The sequence below is a fragment of the Ammodytes marinus genome (assembly GCF_949987685.1).
Source record: "Ammodytes marinus genome assembly, chromosome: 22".
NCBI lineage: Eukaryota > Metazoa > Chordata > Actinopteri > Uranoscopiformes > Ammodytidae > Ammodytes > Ammodytes marinus.
In genome coordinates this window covers 13,265,376-13,279,317 of record NC_137226.1, presented here as the reverse complement: position 1 = coordinate 13,279,317, position 13,942 = coordinate 13,265,376, and positions in this window count along the sequence as shown.

The window sequence follows — 13,942 nt, the reverse complement described above, 5'->3', positions numbered from 1 at the left end:
CTGTCAAAGAGCAAAACACATCTGGATTATTTCCCTGGTGCCTGCTTCATGTTTGACTTCATACCTGCCACATTCCTCGTTCAAACAATAGGATTATCACGAGAATATTAGAAGGATGTGTCCATGTGTGACCACCACATTTCAAGTAACTCAGTGACTCAACGTAAGGGTAATATTTATAGTCAGAACAAATGTAAAATCAGCCTGCGGATTAAACACCATTGTGTTAATTGGACGATAGTTGATAAAAAAAAGTATGATAGAGGACATGAATAGTAGCTGCGGCCCTGACTTCACCTGCAGCATTAACTACCTCCACGTTCATTGTTGATGAGTGCAATTTACGATGCTAAAAATGCTTCCCTGCTGTTTGTGACCTTTTATCCGTCAGCAATTTCAGTGAGGATGCAGGAAGTTAGAAGGTGACAAAAACACAATAGCCGCAGTGTTCCACTTTTTTCTACCATGAAACGGCAGCACGGAGGCACTGCCCCACTTTGGCTTTCCCCACCCGTTTTTAAAACAATGATGCCCAGAACAAAGAATGAACTTAAGAGCATTAGACCACTGGTGCAGAAACGAGCACCATATGCCGGCACTGCTCTTTTGCATGTGTTCTTTTAAGATAAAGTGAAAGTACACAAGGCCTGTTGATTGTGTGCACGTGCAATTGTGTGTGGTGTGCGTGTGCCTACTGTGTGTGTGTGTGTGTGTTTGTGTGTGTGTGGATGGGTGTGTGTGTGTGACAGAACGAGAGACCATGTGCATGAGGAGAGAAAAAAAAGCAAAGCGTAAGAAGAGGGGGTTGGTGGATTGCATATATTTTCATTCCTTTGAAATATGATGTCTTTTAAGATAAACCCGTCTCTCAGATTTGCTTTCCAGTTTGCACAAAAACAAACTTGGCCCCCAAATGCCCGCAGTAACCTGACGCAAGAAATCACTTCATGGCATATTTTGATTGCCAAAAGTGATGCTCGGGCTGGGGCATGCTTAGAGTTAGGATAATGCACTTATACTCAGGTCCGAAGCTCACACTGCCATATTTACATCATGAGCCCAGGAGTTTACGTCAGCCACACACCTTAGTTTAGGCTCAGAGTTTTTCTTTAGCTGATACAAAGGAGCCCTACAACAACAGAATGGACATATCACCCACATACACGTAGCACTGAAGATATGGATACTTCTCCATGTTTGTTTGTTTGTTTGTTTGGCCACACACCGAGAGGTAAACATGAAAGCCCCTGGCTGATTTTTGCTTTCTGTGAGCGGGGCTTGCAGTTTTTTTGCTGTCAAGGATGCACATCTCATCGGAGCCCCGGGCCACCGAGAGATCCGCGCTGCCCAATCAACCTGACATGAACACCTTCGAAATGTTTCATCAGGGGAAACAACTCGGAACCAATTATAAAGGTTCTAACACCCCATCGCTTTCAACAGACCTTTGACATCTTCCCCATTTCATCATATTGCTTTCAATCAGATGAAAGACTGTGTTGCCTTGAACCAGACATTTGAGGTGAGGATTGGATTTGCCTCCAAAGTTGTAATCACTCGTACAGAAGAGTTGTAGTTAATGATGAAAATTCCACGTCATTCTGCTATGGCATTTGCACAGCTTGATAAAGCAAAAGGTTTCCTCAACATCAATGCCTTGACATCAAAACTGGTACAGTGAGGGACCCTGTAGCATATCACAATGTCATAAAAAGAAGGCATACATTTAAAATGGATCAAAACATACTGCTTCCACTGTATATGGAATATTGGTATCTGGGATCAGATGTCTTTGGTGCCTCAGCTCAGCTGGCTGATGTGCTTACCAAATACCTGCAGCACCCTGTGTAAAGGAAAGTCCAGGACTTTTATCATTCTGATCCATCTCCTGTTCCTTCCTGTGTCTCTGTACTATTTACTGACTAAGAAGAAAGAAAAAAAAGCCAACCAAGGAGGATTATTTCCCTGGTGCATGGTTCATGTTTGACTTAATACTGACCACATTCCATAGACAAACAATACTATTATTACGAGCATATCAGATGAATGTGTCCAAATGTGAACATACACCTGGTATGAGTAAGAGAGATATTATAAAAAAAAGTTTAGATCAGGCCTTTCAGATGCATAAATGATTGTGTGCTTTGAAGATGACATCAGTGCCACAGCCAGGGAAAGGATACAAGCTATACACTCTGTTGATGTCAGTACTGTAAACATAGGTATTGTTTTACACCACAATATGAGTGCTACAAAACTGATAAGGAAAAAACTGATAGGAAAATATATGTAAATGTAAGAGTCAACACCTATGCTAGCGGCTCCATGAGGCTCTTACTCAGGCACAGCAAAGCTTTGAGCTAAATGCTAACAAACAGAATAACAATGTCATGATAACAATGCAACACAATAGTGTGTATGTGCTAAATGGCACTAGAGACAGAGTACAAGCAAAGTAAAAGCAGCAAAATAACAGGATACTGTGAGGTTGTATTTAGACACACTAGTGAGCTAAATGCAAAAAGAAATATATAATAATTGAAATGTGAACCATGAATTCCATGACAATCCCGCTTACAGTTGTTGAGATATTTCAGTGTGGACCGCCCAACAGACTTTGACAAGCATAGAGCCATGCTGTTGAAAATGAATTACTGTATAATGTCCATAACTTTAATATATGACAACATTAGATCAAGGTGGATTACACTCACAGGGTAACTGTTACATATGAAACTCGAGCCGCTCCTCCTAATGTGCATGATGAACACGGCTTTGAATCACTAAGCCCTATGGCCTCCTTCCACGGCTAATTTCCTATTATATAAAATGATTTATAATGATCAATTACACGTAGCGTGCAGAAGGCTCAGGCAGGGATTGAAAGCCTTTTGCTGTGACCCACCTGGCTCAAGTTCTAACTCTTTCACATGTTCAGGGGCTCCGGGACAGGTCCCAGGGGAACGCCGTCACACCAGCTAGAACTCTAACCAAAGCAAACACAGAACCACTCGTTTGTTGACTTTTAGGGAAAATGTTGAATCTAGTCAGGAGAATGGGAGAGTTTGTCTTGATACATTCATGTGGAGAATGACATTTAAAAGGTGAAAACTCCTTTGTGTCATAAAGAAAACACAGTTGCCCACAATATGAGCTAACATGGCTGGGTTGTGTCTTTCAGTCCATCTGGTAACCTCTCCCACCAGGCGGGAACCTTTGTCGAGCACTACCACAGGCAGGCATCCACCTAATGCCCATACAAGGATGTTTGCTGCATTGTCTGTGTCTGTTTCCTCACCGCATCATTTTAATTCATCACTCGACTGGCTGCTTATCGTTATAACTGGAATTTTCAGGTCTGCGTTCATCTAAAAAACAGCGATGGCATTCTGTTGGAAAATATCTAAATTTTATTTTTATTACAGGAAGTAATATCAAAGTGCCATGTGAAGAAGCAAAAGTAGATTATGTAGAAACCTGGATTTGATACACACTTAAGAAAGAGGGGTGAGTGAGTGAGAGAGAGAGGACGTCACTGAGGTTATTAAGTGGGCGCCTCCCATCACAGATGTTTAACTGAATCACTCCCATGACACCTCGGAGAGGCTCCTCTGAATCCCAGTGCCGCCACATCAACAAACATATCTGTATCTGGATGGATTCCACTGCCAAGACTTTGGTTGATACATGAAGGTAATTCGAAGCCTATTAAAGGCATTTCATGTGGAGCCATTTCACTATGCCGTTACATTGGCAGTGTATGGCAATGTGAGGGTTCTTGTGGGTACGTTTCCTCACTTGTTTCAGTCTAAGCTGCGCTGACACACACATAGGACAGCAGCAGACAATAAAGCTTTGAAATGATTTCTACTCCGGAGTCAAAGCTGGGGCAAATATAACAATGTGTGAGATGTTTGATATTACCACGGAAACCCCATCTGTGTCCAATCACAACAAGGCCATCTGTTCAGCATTTAAAAAAAGCAAAATGACACGAGGAAGACTATGGGGGATTAGGAAAGAGTATTTTTTTCATATGTGTATTTAATATATACAGTACATATATAGTGCACATGGAGACATGTAGTTCTGCCACCGGCAATCACAACATGTACTAACTGGGGACTGATCCCTCCAATATTGGTTTAATTATTGCACACATATGCCGTATTGAGTCTTTGGGCCAGTTCACTTTAATTACCCAGTGGTCCTCTTGCCAATGTGCTGTCACTCCCTGAGCCCCTTTTCATATATCAGTAAAGAATGAACGGATGAATGGAGGATGATGCTTGGACAGCCCCTGGTGGAGATTATGATAAAGTGAACCAGAATGAGCCAGATGCCTAATTTGTTATGGTGTCAGCATCCTGACCTACACTGCCGCCAACAGTTCAGAATGTAAAGTAGATGTGTCCCAATGTGTAAAAAAAAAATGAAAAAAGAGAAGAGAAGAAAAAGAGGCAGCTCTGTGTCTGCATATACTTTGTCCCCATTTGATAAATAGCAAATGCAGATATATTTGAAATACATGTTATTTCATCATCCCAGGGAAGAAAAAGGCTACAAAGCACTTTTTTGCTACGCAGCAGCAAAGAGTCCCAGAGCACTCACTGTAGTTACACTGCAGTGCACATGTGCTGGGAGCTGCTACCTAAACGGGACATGTCTCAAGGGTCTTTAGCATGACTAAATGATGTGAGCATTTTCAATGTAATTTCTCCACCTAATTAATATTATATAAAGACTTTTGCCAGATATAAAAAAAAAACTGAACAAAATCTGGAACTATAAACTGCTGAGAACATTGGTAGGTCATGTAGAGGTGAATGATCCCTAAAAAAACACATAGACAGGGCAAAAATGGAAGGTTCTAGCCAACTGAAAACTCTTGGGTTTTGAGAGTAGCTCCAAGAAAGGTGAATGAAGGTGAAAAAATAAAGAAATGTCCACAAAAAGCCAGACTCACAGACTGTGTCATGCTGGAGGCTTGTAGGGTCTTTCTATAGCAGTGGAGGTAGTCGCACGCCAAGCTATGCAGTAAGCGGCTGTAGTAATTCACGAGCAAAGTGTTTTTCCACCGCGCTGCACAGCAGGGTAACGTTGTTGACCTTGTTGATGTGTTGGCAGTGTGCTAGTCACAAATCAAGGTAAGAACAACTTGCTACCTGCAGCACTTTGCAGCTCACTGTGGCCATGACTGTTCATATGTTTCCTCCAAGCAATATGTCAAGCCAATGTTGCCAGAGTAGATTGATTTAAAAAAAAAAAAAGTAGCCCTTTCAAATTATAGTGCATAACTATTTCATAAAAGTGAATGCCGGTTACATTCAAGCCACCGCCAAACGAGTTGGCACAAAATTGATTAAGTCTATCAGATCCACAGAACTATCTCTGCATTTCCCAGTACGGCAGCGTTTACAAACTGGTGACGCCCCACGACACTGGTGCAAGGAGCTCAGAAAGATACCAAGAAGCGGCCAATAAATGTTTCAGTTGTTAATGAAATAAAAACTGGATGTACAGCAGAAGGTATAAAATCCATGCACGATCTCCGAAGGCTGAATTCCTCAACGGGGCAACCAAGGGGCCAACTTTCAACTTAAAGAACGGCTTCCAAAAGATATAACAAAAATATTCCCTCATTTGTATATGTTTTGATGATAATGGTGGACAGCACTGTCTCTTACACGTCTGCCCAACAGCATCCACAGGTGTTCAACTGAGTTGAGATCTGGCACGGGATTCACACCAGTTTCATCCTCATCAAACCATTCAGTCACCCTTTGTGTCCGGGCCATTGTCATCCTGGCAAAGACCCACTCTCATCAGGATACAAATATTTCATCATAGGATAAAGTGATCACTCCACTCAGGACAACTGCCCTCTAAAGTATCAAGTGGGGCCCAGACCATGCCAGCGAAATGCCCCCCACAGCATAACAGAGCCACCTGATCCCCTCAATGTAGAGGCCAAGCATTTAGGCCTGTAGCATTCTCTTGGTGTAGCCACAAATGCACTCACCCACTTGTGGATAATATGGTGAAGGAAGAGTCATCAGACCGTATCACTTATTTCCATATCTCTGTAGACCAGTGTGTATGGTTTCTGCACCACTGAACTCTCAAATGTACATTTCATCTTTGCACCGAGGTGTGTTCTTTTCACTCTCTATGTGTAACTGTGGACAGACGGACTGCAGAGCTGCTCTTCTCTTTTTCCCTACATATCACACAAATGCACAAACATCATAAGTGCGCTGTTGACTATAATTTACTGAAATCTTTCCCATAGATCTAAATCCAGATGACTTTAGTCACTGTTCTTATTTAAACATGAGCCAGTCGAGGAATCTTTGTGACTGAAGCTCATGCCACCAGTGCCCCAACAATGAACCGTCTTTCAAAGTCACTTAGATCTTTTCCTCTTGCCTGTTATATTTCTCCACTCGTTTTCTTCAGGTTTGTATATTTATATACTGTATTTTATAAGGGTTTTTAGAGCTCTGTTACTTTGACTAATTATCTACCCTGTACTTAACATTCAAATAGTTTGTTATACTACAAGCGTTGCTGTATTTTTAACATCATAATCCACAATTGAGGTTAATCATGTTTACAAGATGATACTTGCTCCCTACTTTCATGGCAGCTGTTACTTGCAAAATAGGTTTCACAATGAGCTCCTCTGAGCAAGATTGTTTGCAGAGGATGATGATGTAGTTTTGAAAAACATACCATAGTGAACTGTTTTAGGAGACATTTCTATGTCTGTGAATGAGGAGGTAAGCGTGTGGCCCGATGCTGAATGTGATGGGAATAATAACTGCTATTTTGTCTAGGTTTTTAGTTTCTAGAAATGAACACTTTTAAGATTATGGTCTTATCTAAACCTTAAAAATGCCAAGCAATGAACCTTCCCCTCAAATCGAAAAAATATGCTTCTACGAGAGAGAAAAAGTAGAGTAAGCCACTGCCTCTGGCCTTACTTCCTCCGTCTTCACGGCGTTTCGATTTGGTCTCCAGATGGTTTCGCTCGCTTCAGCGTTGGCCTATTTTGAACCTGCTGTTTCAAGTAACCTTCTAAAGCCGCTAACAGGATCTGAGGGTCAGCAAACTGAAAATAAGTGAGTCAGGTTTATTTTTTATTCATTTTCCACAATATATCCCCTTGCGATCTTCGAGCCTGGCGTGGAAATGTTGCAGGCAAATACCGAATTTATTTTACTCTGTGTGTCCTTTGTGAATTACAGGATGATGATCACAAAGTGTGTGGAATATAGTCTGACATGACGCATTGGCTTTTCATATCAATTCCCTGTGAGTTCGTGCAGTGCATACAAGATTGTATAATTTCCCCTTTGGTGTGGGTTCCAGAAATAAATAGATCAAAATCATGGATGGAGGATTAAGATGAGAGTGAGGCACTCGATCTTCAAAGGGCTCGGGGGTTATCTCAGGTAAAGTAACAAGCACTGTTAGCTTCCATACCAATTCTGACACAAGAGTTAAACTTGTGTTCATTTCCATTACAAAGACAAGTGCTTCTTTGTTATTCTTGGCCACCTTCACCTCAATATCGTAGCGCTGCATCATCCACCGTGCCACTCTCGCAGTACAAATTCGTACAGGGCTCCTGTGAAGAGAACAGAGTCAGCCTTCCCTAAACCATTCTTTGGAGCTGCCGAGGGAAAAGGGGAAAAAAATGGAAAGTGAAAAGAAATAAAAAGGAATGATTCATCATCAAATGGCATGTAAAAGCAAAGGCCTTCAAATTTCACTCAGACGCCATCCAGACAGGTGCATGGGCAGGGCGTCTGTGAAGGTGAATCTTTTATAAAGAATGTGTACAGCAGAGTATAGAGATGCTGTTTTTACTTGAGAAACACTTGGGAACAGTTGTGTCAGATATTTATAGGCAGAATTTATCCACTCAGAAGCCTCTTCCAAACCACTTAGGACATGAGAATTGAGATGCACAATGGCTGGCTATACAGTGTCTGTCAACGGTGCAATGAAATAATATGTCAGTAGAGTGAAAGCATACAAACGCAGCATTCTATCCAGGGAGTACAATACAGAAACTGCAAAGGACCAACAACAACAAAAGATAGAATGCCACCAGAGTCCAATTGCTGCTACCCTAACCTCTAGACAGCATGCATCACATATGAGGACAGAGGAAAAAAGAACATAAAATACCTACAAAATAGTACTTACAGTACTTATAAGGAATGGGAAATAACAATTTGGCCTTAAGATTTTTCTCAACACAGGGTTCCCAACTGGCCCAGAGATGTGGCAAAATCGACCTTGTGTTGACTGGTATTGTACAAAAGCCAGGCTAATAGAATGCTTTTAAATATTTTATGTTTTGCTTGATGCTAAAGGCAGGCACTGCAGGGCTTTCAACAAAAATCAAGATAATTTCCCTGCACTTGTCCTGCAGTTGTTCTGTATACCTGCAGACCCTGGGCAGGAAGGTTGAGAGCACTAACCCTCTCGTTTATCACTGACACACTGCCTCTGCAATCTTGACTTCCAGCGAGGCCTCAGCCTCTTTCTAGCAGCTTGCCATGCCGATTAACCATGTATTAAGTCTGTAGTGCATGATAGTGGAGACAGTGAACACTATTCACTCAGCCCAAAGTGTTAGGCACTCTGCTCTCAATGCACAAGCCTCCATTAGAGTCATGATACCAGAGGTTTCAGAGCGCCCTTCAGTGATAGCCTGCAGGGATGTAACCCAGCACGATGAGGTTATTTGGATATACACAGATAATGTACTCCAAATAGGCATCTGAATTGGAGCTAGAATACTTTTTTCTATTTTTCTCACAGCATGGAGCTGTCACAACATTACAGATAACTACAAGCAAAATTCCTCCCGGACTATGGGAAGCTTCTTTTTTGTTGTTGTTGTTATCCCTGAAACCTCTCAGCAGTAGGCGGTGTGTCAGAGCCTATTGCTAGACCTGCTGGTGATGGAAGCACACAATGGTATACACTCATCAGCTTTCTCATCAGCTCTTTAAACTGGAAAAACCCTCCTACACACCACTAACTATGGTATGAGTGGTTGGGTTGGTTTCTGTCAATACTTTTCAGACTTTTAAAAAAAAGTTTATAAGACAATTTTTTACCAAATAATCTCAAACCCTCATATTATACCTTTTTCATATGATTGATTATGTTAAGTTTGTTGAACACTGGTTACTATGTATGTGACGTGTCAAGATTTGAATTGGTCGTGATTTGAATCACAATAGCTGTAGCCTACTTTTTGGGCAAAGGGCTTATGAGGAAATGTTAGCACGCTAACACCCAAACTAAGATGGTGTATATTGTACCTGCCAAACACTAGCATCATAGTATTGTCATTGTGAGCATGTTAGTGTGCGTTGGAAAATAACACATTAGCATTTAGCATTAACAGCCACACAAAGCTGCTAACATGGATATGGATTCAGTCTGGTCTTTTATATGCATACATATATACACTCAACAAAAATATAAACGCAAGACTTTTGTTTTTGCTCCCATTTTTCATGAGATGGACTTAAAGATCTAAAATTCATTCCAGATACACAATTGTACCATTTCTCTCAAACATTGTTCACAAATCTGTCTAAATGTGTGATAGTGAGCACTTCTGCTTTGCTGAGATAATCCATCCCACCTCACAGGTGTGCCACATCAAGATGCTGATCTGACATCATGATTAGTGCACAGGTGTGCCTTAGACTGTCCACAATAAAAGGCCACCCTGAAATGTGCAGTTTTGTCTCACAGCAAAATGCCACAGATGCCACAAGCATTGAGGGAGCGTGCAATTGGCATGCTGACAGCAGGAATGTCAACCAGATCTGTTGCTCTTGCATTGAATGTTAATTTCTCCACCATAAGCCGTCTCCAGCAACTTCGCACAGCCATTGAAGAGGAGTGGACCAACATTCCACAGGCCACAATTGACAATCTGATAAACTCTATGCGAAGAAGATGTGTTGCACTGCATGAGGCAAATAGTGGTCACACCAGATACTGACTGGTTCTGAGTCCCCAGACCCCCAATAAAGCAAAAAGATGCACATTTCAGAGTGGCCTTTTATTGTGGACAGTCACACAAGGCACACCTGTGCACTAATCATGATGTCAGATCAGCATCTTGATGTGGCACACCTGTGAGGTGGGATGGATTATCTCAGCAAAGCAGAAGTGCTCACTATCACACATTTAGACAGATTTGTGAACAATGTTTGAGAGAAATGGTACAATTGTGAATCTGGAATGAATTTTAGATCTTTAAGTCCATCTCATGAAAAATGGGAGCAAAAACAAAAGTGTTGCGTTTATATTTTTGTTGAGTGTACATAACCTCATGTTATTTTGAAATTGGTTTTGATTATTCTGCATGTAGCTGGTTTAGGGATCTCTCTGATAGACAGCAGTCAGTAAAACTGGGAAGCTACCAAACTGAGTTTTTAACAGTTACAAATGGTGTTCCGCAGGGCTCAATTTTAGGTCCAGTCCTATTCACAATTTACATTAATAACATTGTTTCATCACTACAAAACTGCCATGCCCATTTGTATGCGGACGACACTGTACTGTATTGCATTTCTGATTCAGTGCAACAATCTGTTCAGAACCTACAGAGCTCTTTTAACACCCTGCAGAACTGTTTAGTGGATCTCAGGCTTGTCCTTAATACAGAAAAAACAAAATATATGTGTTTTTCCAGAGCGAGAATTACACATTTTAATGATCTTATTATTCACACAAATAATGGATCTCATATTGAAAGAGTCACTGAATATAAATATCTTGGCATCTGGATAGATGAAAAACTCTCTTTTATATTTCACATAAAAAATCTTGTCTGTCGTCTGCGACAAAAGATTGGATATTTTTATAGGAATAAAGCCACCTTCCCGTTGTTCAGTAGGAAAAGGATTATTGAGGCAGTTTTTATGTCTGTCCTTGATTACGGTGATGTGGTTTATCGGCATGCATCTCGTTCATGCCTTAAACTCCTAGACTCTGTATTTCACTCTGCTTTAAGATTCATTACAGGAGATGCTTATGATACACACCATTGTGTTTTATATGAAAAGGTTGGGTGGTCCTCCCTTAAGGAGAGACGTGATGCACATTGGCATATTTTTATATATAAAGCTCTGACTGGAAAGCTACCACTCTATTTGACAGAAATGCTGCTTATTTCAGATGGGCTTTATCAAACCCGCTCAACTGACATGCTCATGTTATATGTTCCCTATGCCCGGTCTGAGCTTGGTAAAACCGCTTTTAGCCATAGTGCCCCTGACTCCTGGAACAGCCTACAACATACAATTAAAATAAATACACTCATAACTGTTAACCAATTTAAAATCATTATTTTGAATCAGCCCCTCTACACTTGTAACTGTTTTAATTAGGCTATCGTCTCTTTCATTTAATTGATCTGAATGTTTTAAATTGTTGTCTGTGTGTGTGTGTGTGTGTGTGTGTGTAAACTTGTTATGTATTCTCATTGTATATTGTGTGTCTGTACAAACTCGACGTCATTGTAAAAGAGGGTCACCCCTCAATTGATCTTTCGAGGTTAAATAAAGGAAAATGAAAAAAAAAAATTAATGAAATTTCATCTCTTGTTTAAATTAGCTGTTTTTGCTGTCTCCTCTGCCTTGAGGAGCAATTAAATTTTCATCACATTTAAAAAAAAAATCTTAAATTAAGTCAGGTTAAGGGTATTTTATTGTAAGAATACCAGTACAACAATGAAGACACACTACTACAGACACACAAAATCATTGAAACAACTGTTCTAATTCAAGGTGCTTAGGGATTAACCCAGCTGACAAAAGAGGCATCACCAGGAGCAAAAATAGCAAATCAAGACCGATAATTGTTCTTACATGCCCCATGTCAAGGCGGAGGACAACAAACACATTGGCAGCAAGCGAATCATTTCCAGACCGCGATCAATAACAAGGACATTATAAAGGAGATGACTAATTGAGATGCACGACAGTGTGACAGGCAGACAATCAGCCCTCAGACAGGTTGCCCTGGTTTAGATTTCCTGATGGGGAGAAACCAACTCAGTGCAATAAGCAATTGCCTGGCCCAGAATCCCAGCTGTGGCATGTCACACCATATGGCAGGTATTATAAGATCACGAGATTCGATTATGTTCAATTAGATTCTGAGTTGTAAGACATTAGCATTTCGATTAAGGGTTAAAGTAGTGGCAACACAAAGGCTAAAATAGTCTTAATATCAGCATTATAGTATATTTTAATGTAAATGTAATGTTAGAGGTCCAATATGTTAGACATAATGTTGCTATAGGCTTCAATTATGCTTTTTTTAAATTAGTGCGTACGTGCACTGCATTGATCTTCGCACATGCTCAGAGAGAGAGAGGCAAGCCAATATCATCGCAGGTTGGCCTCATAAATGGTTACGAGCGGTTTTAATTTGACATGCATCACGCTGATTGAAGGAGCAGTTTTCGCTGAGGCAGCACTGGTTATCAGGGTGTGAGAGTCCCATGGACATGGCTTGTATCTTGTCCTCTTGATTCCTACAGAAAAAAATGCTATTACGGCCACCTCTCCCCACGGGGGAGCAAATCGACAAGGTCCTTACGGTCTCGGCCCAGGGATAAAAGCACCTGACCCCTTTCCTCCCTCATCACACGTGGAATGAGGGGGGACCTGAAATGGGGGATGAGTTCGACTTGTGGGTTAATAGGGTCTTTGGATGAAATCATGTGTATAAAAAAAATCGAAGGTCAAGAAGTTTGTTCAAAAAAGATCCTTTTGATTTTGCCATCTTTGATTTCCACTCCGCCTTTTTACCTACTTGTGTGGTACGATTGCCCTTCAGATGTGTTGAAGGAGAGCATTAACTTGTAGGGGATACGATTTTGTGCTGTAATTGAGGCTTAGGGGACATAATAGTGTTTCGGCTCAGGTGTCTTGCTGTACCAAAGAGAGCGGGCACGCGGCAGCTGAGTAAAGAGGCCGTCCGCCCTTAATGTCACCAGTGTGACATTACACGCAGGGATTGAACTTGTGACCTTCATTGTGACACATCGTTCTGCTAGTTCTGGTGGCCTTATTAGCTCCCCCGAGGTGAAACACACAGCCACGACCACACACACACACACACACACACACACACACACACACACACACACACACACACACACACACACACACACACACACACACACACACACACACACACACACACACACACACACACACACACACACACACACACACACACACACACACACACACACACACACACACACACACACACACACACACACACATTCTCGCTGTGTGTACTGTATGTCACAGTGTCACGGACTGGGATTTGGCCATCTTGTTAGAAGGTTACAATACATTACACAGAGCCTCTTGACAGGTGATCATTTTTCAGTTTTTTTCACACAAATACACACACACACGCACACACACAGAGGCATCTTGGGTTGTACATAAATAAGAATCAGAAGGACAGCAGGGGTGTGAAGTCAATGCACCATTTTACAGGCAAGTGATCCGACACCAATAAAATGCAGCTTTATTGGGGGAGAATTTCTCGCTTAAAATATGAGGGGGGATATGAGCTGTGACCTCCAGATAGAGGTGTTGCTAACACCAGCCACACACACACACACACACACACACACACACACACACACACACACACACACACACACACACACACACACACACACACACACACACACACACACACACACACACACACACACACACACACAAACAATAAATAAATAAAAGCAATCAGGCATGTAAGCAAAAGACGTAAGCCATTTGTATTCATCATCACCAACACGTTCGCCTTGCATGAGACACTCGCGAGACAATTAATTCTCTGCAACAATATCAACCAAATTGTATTC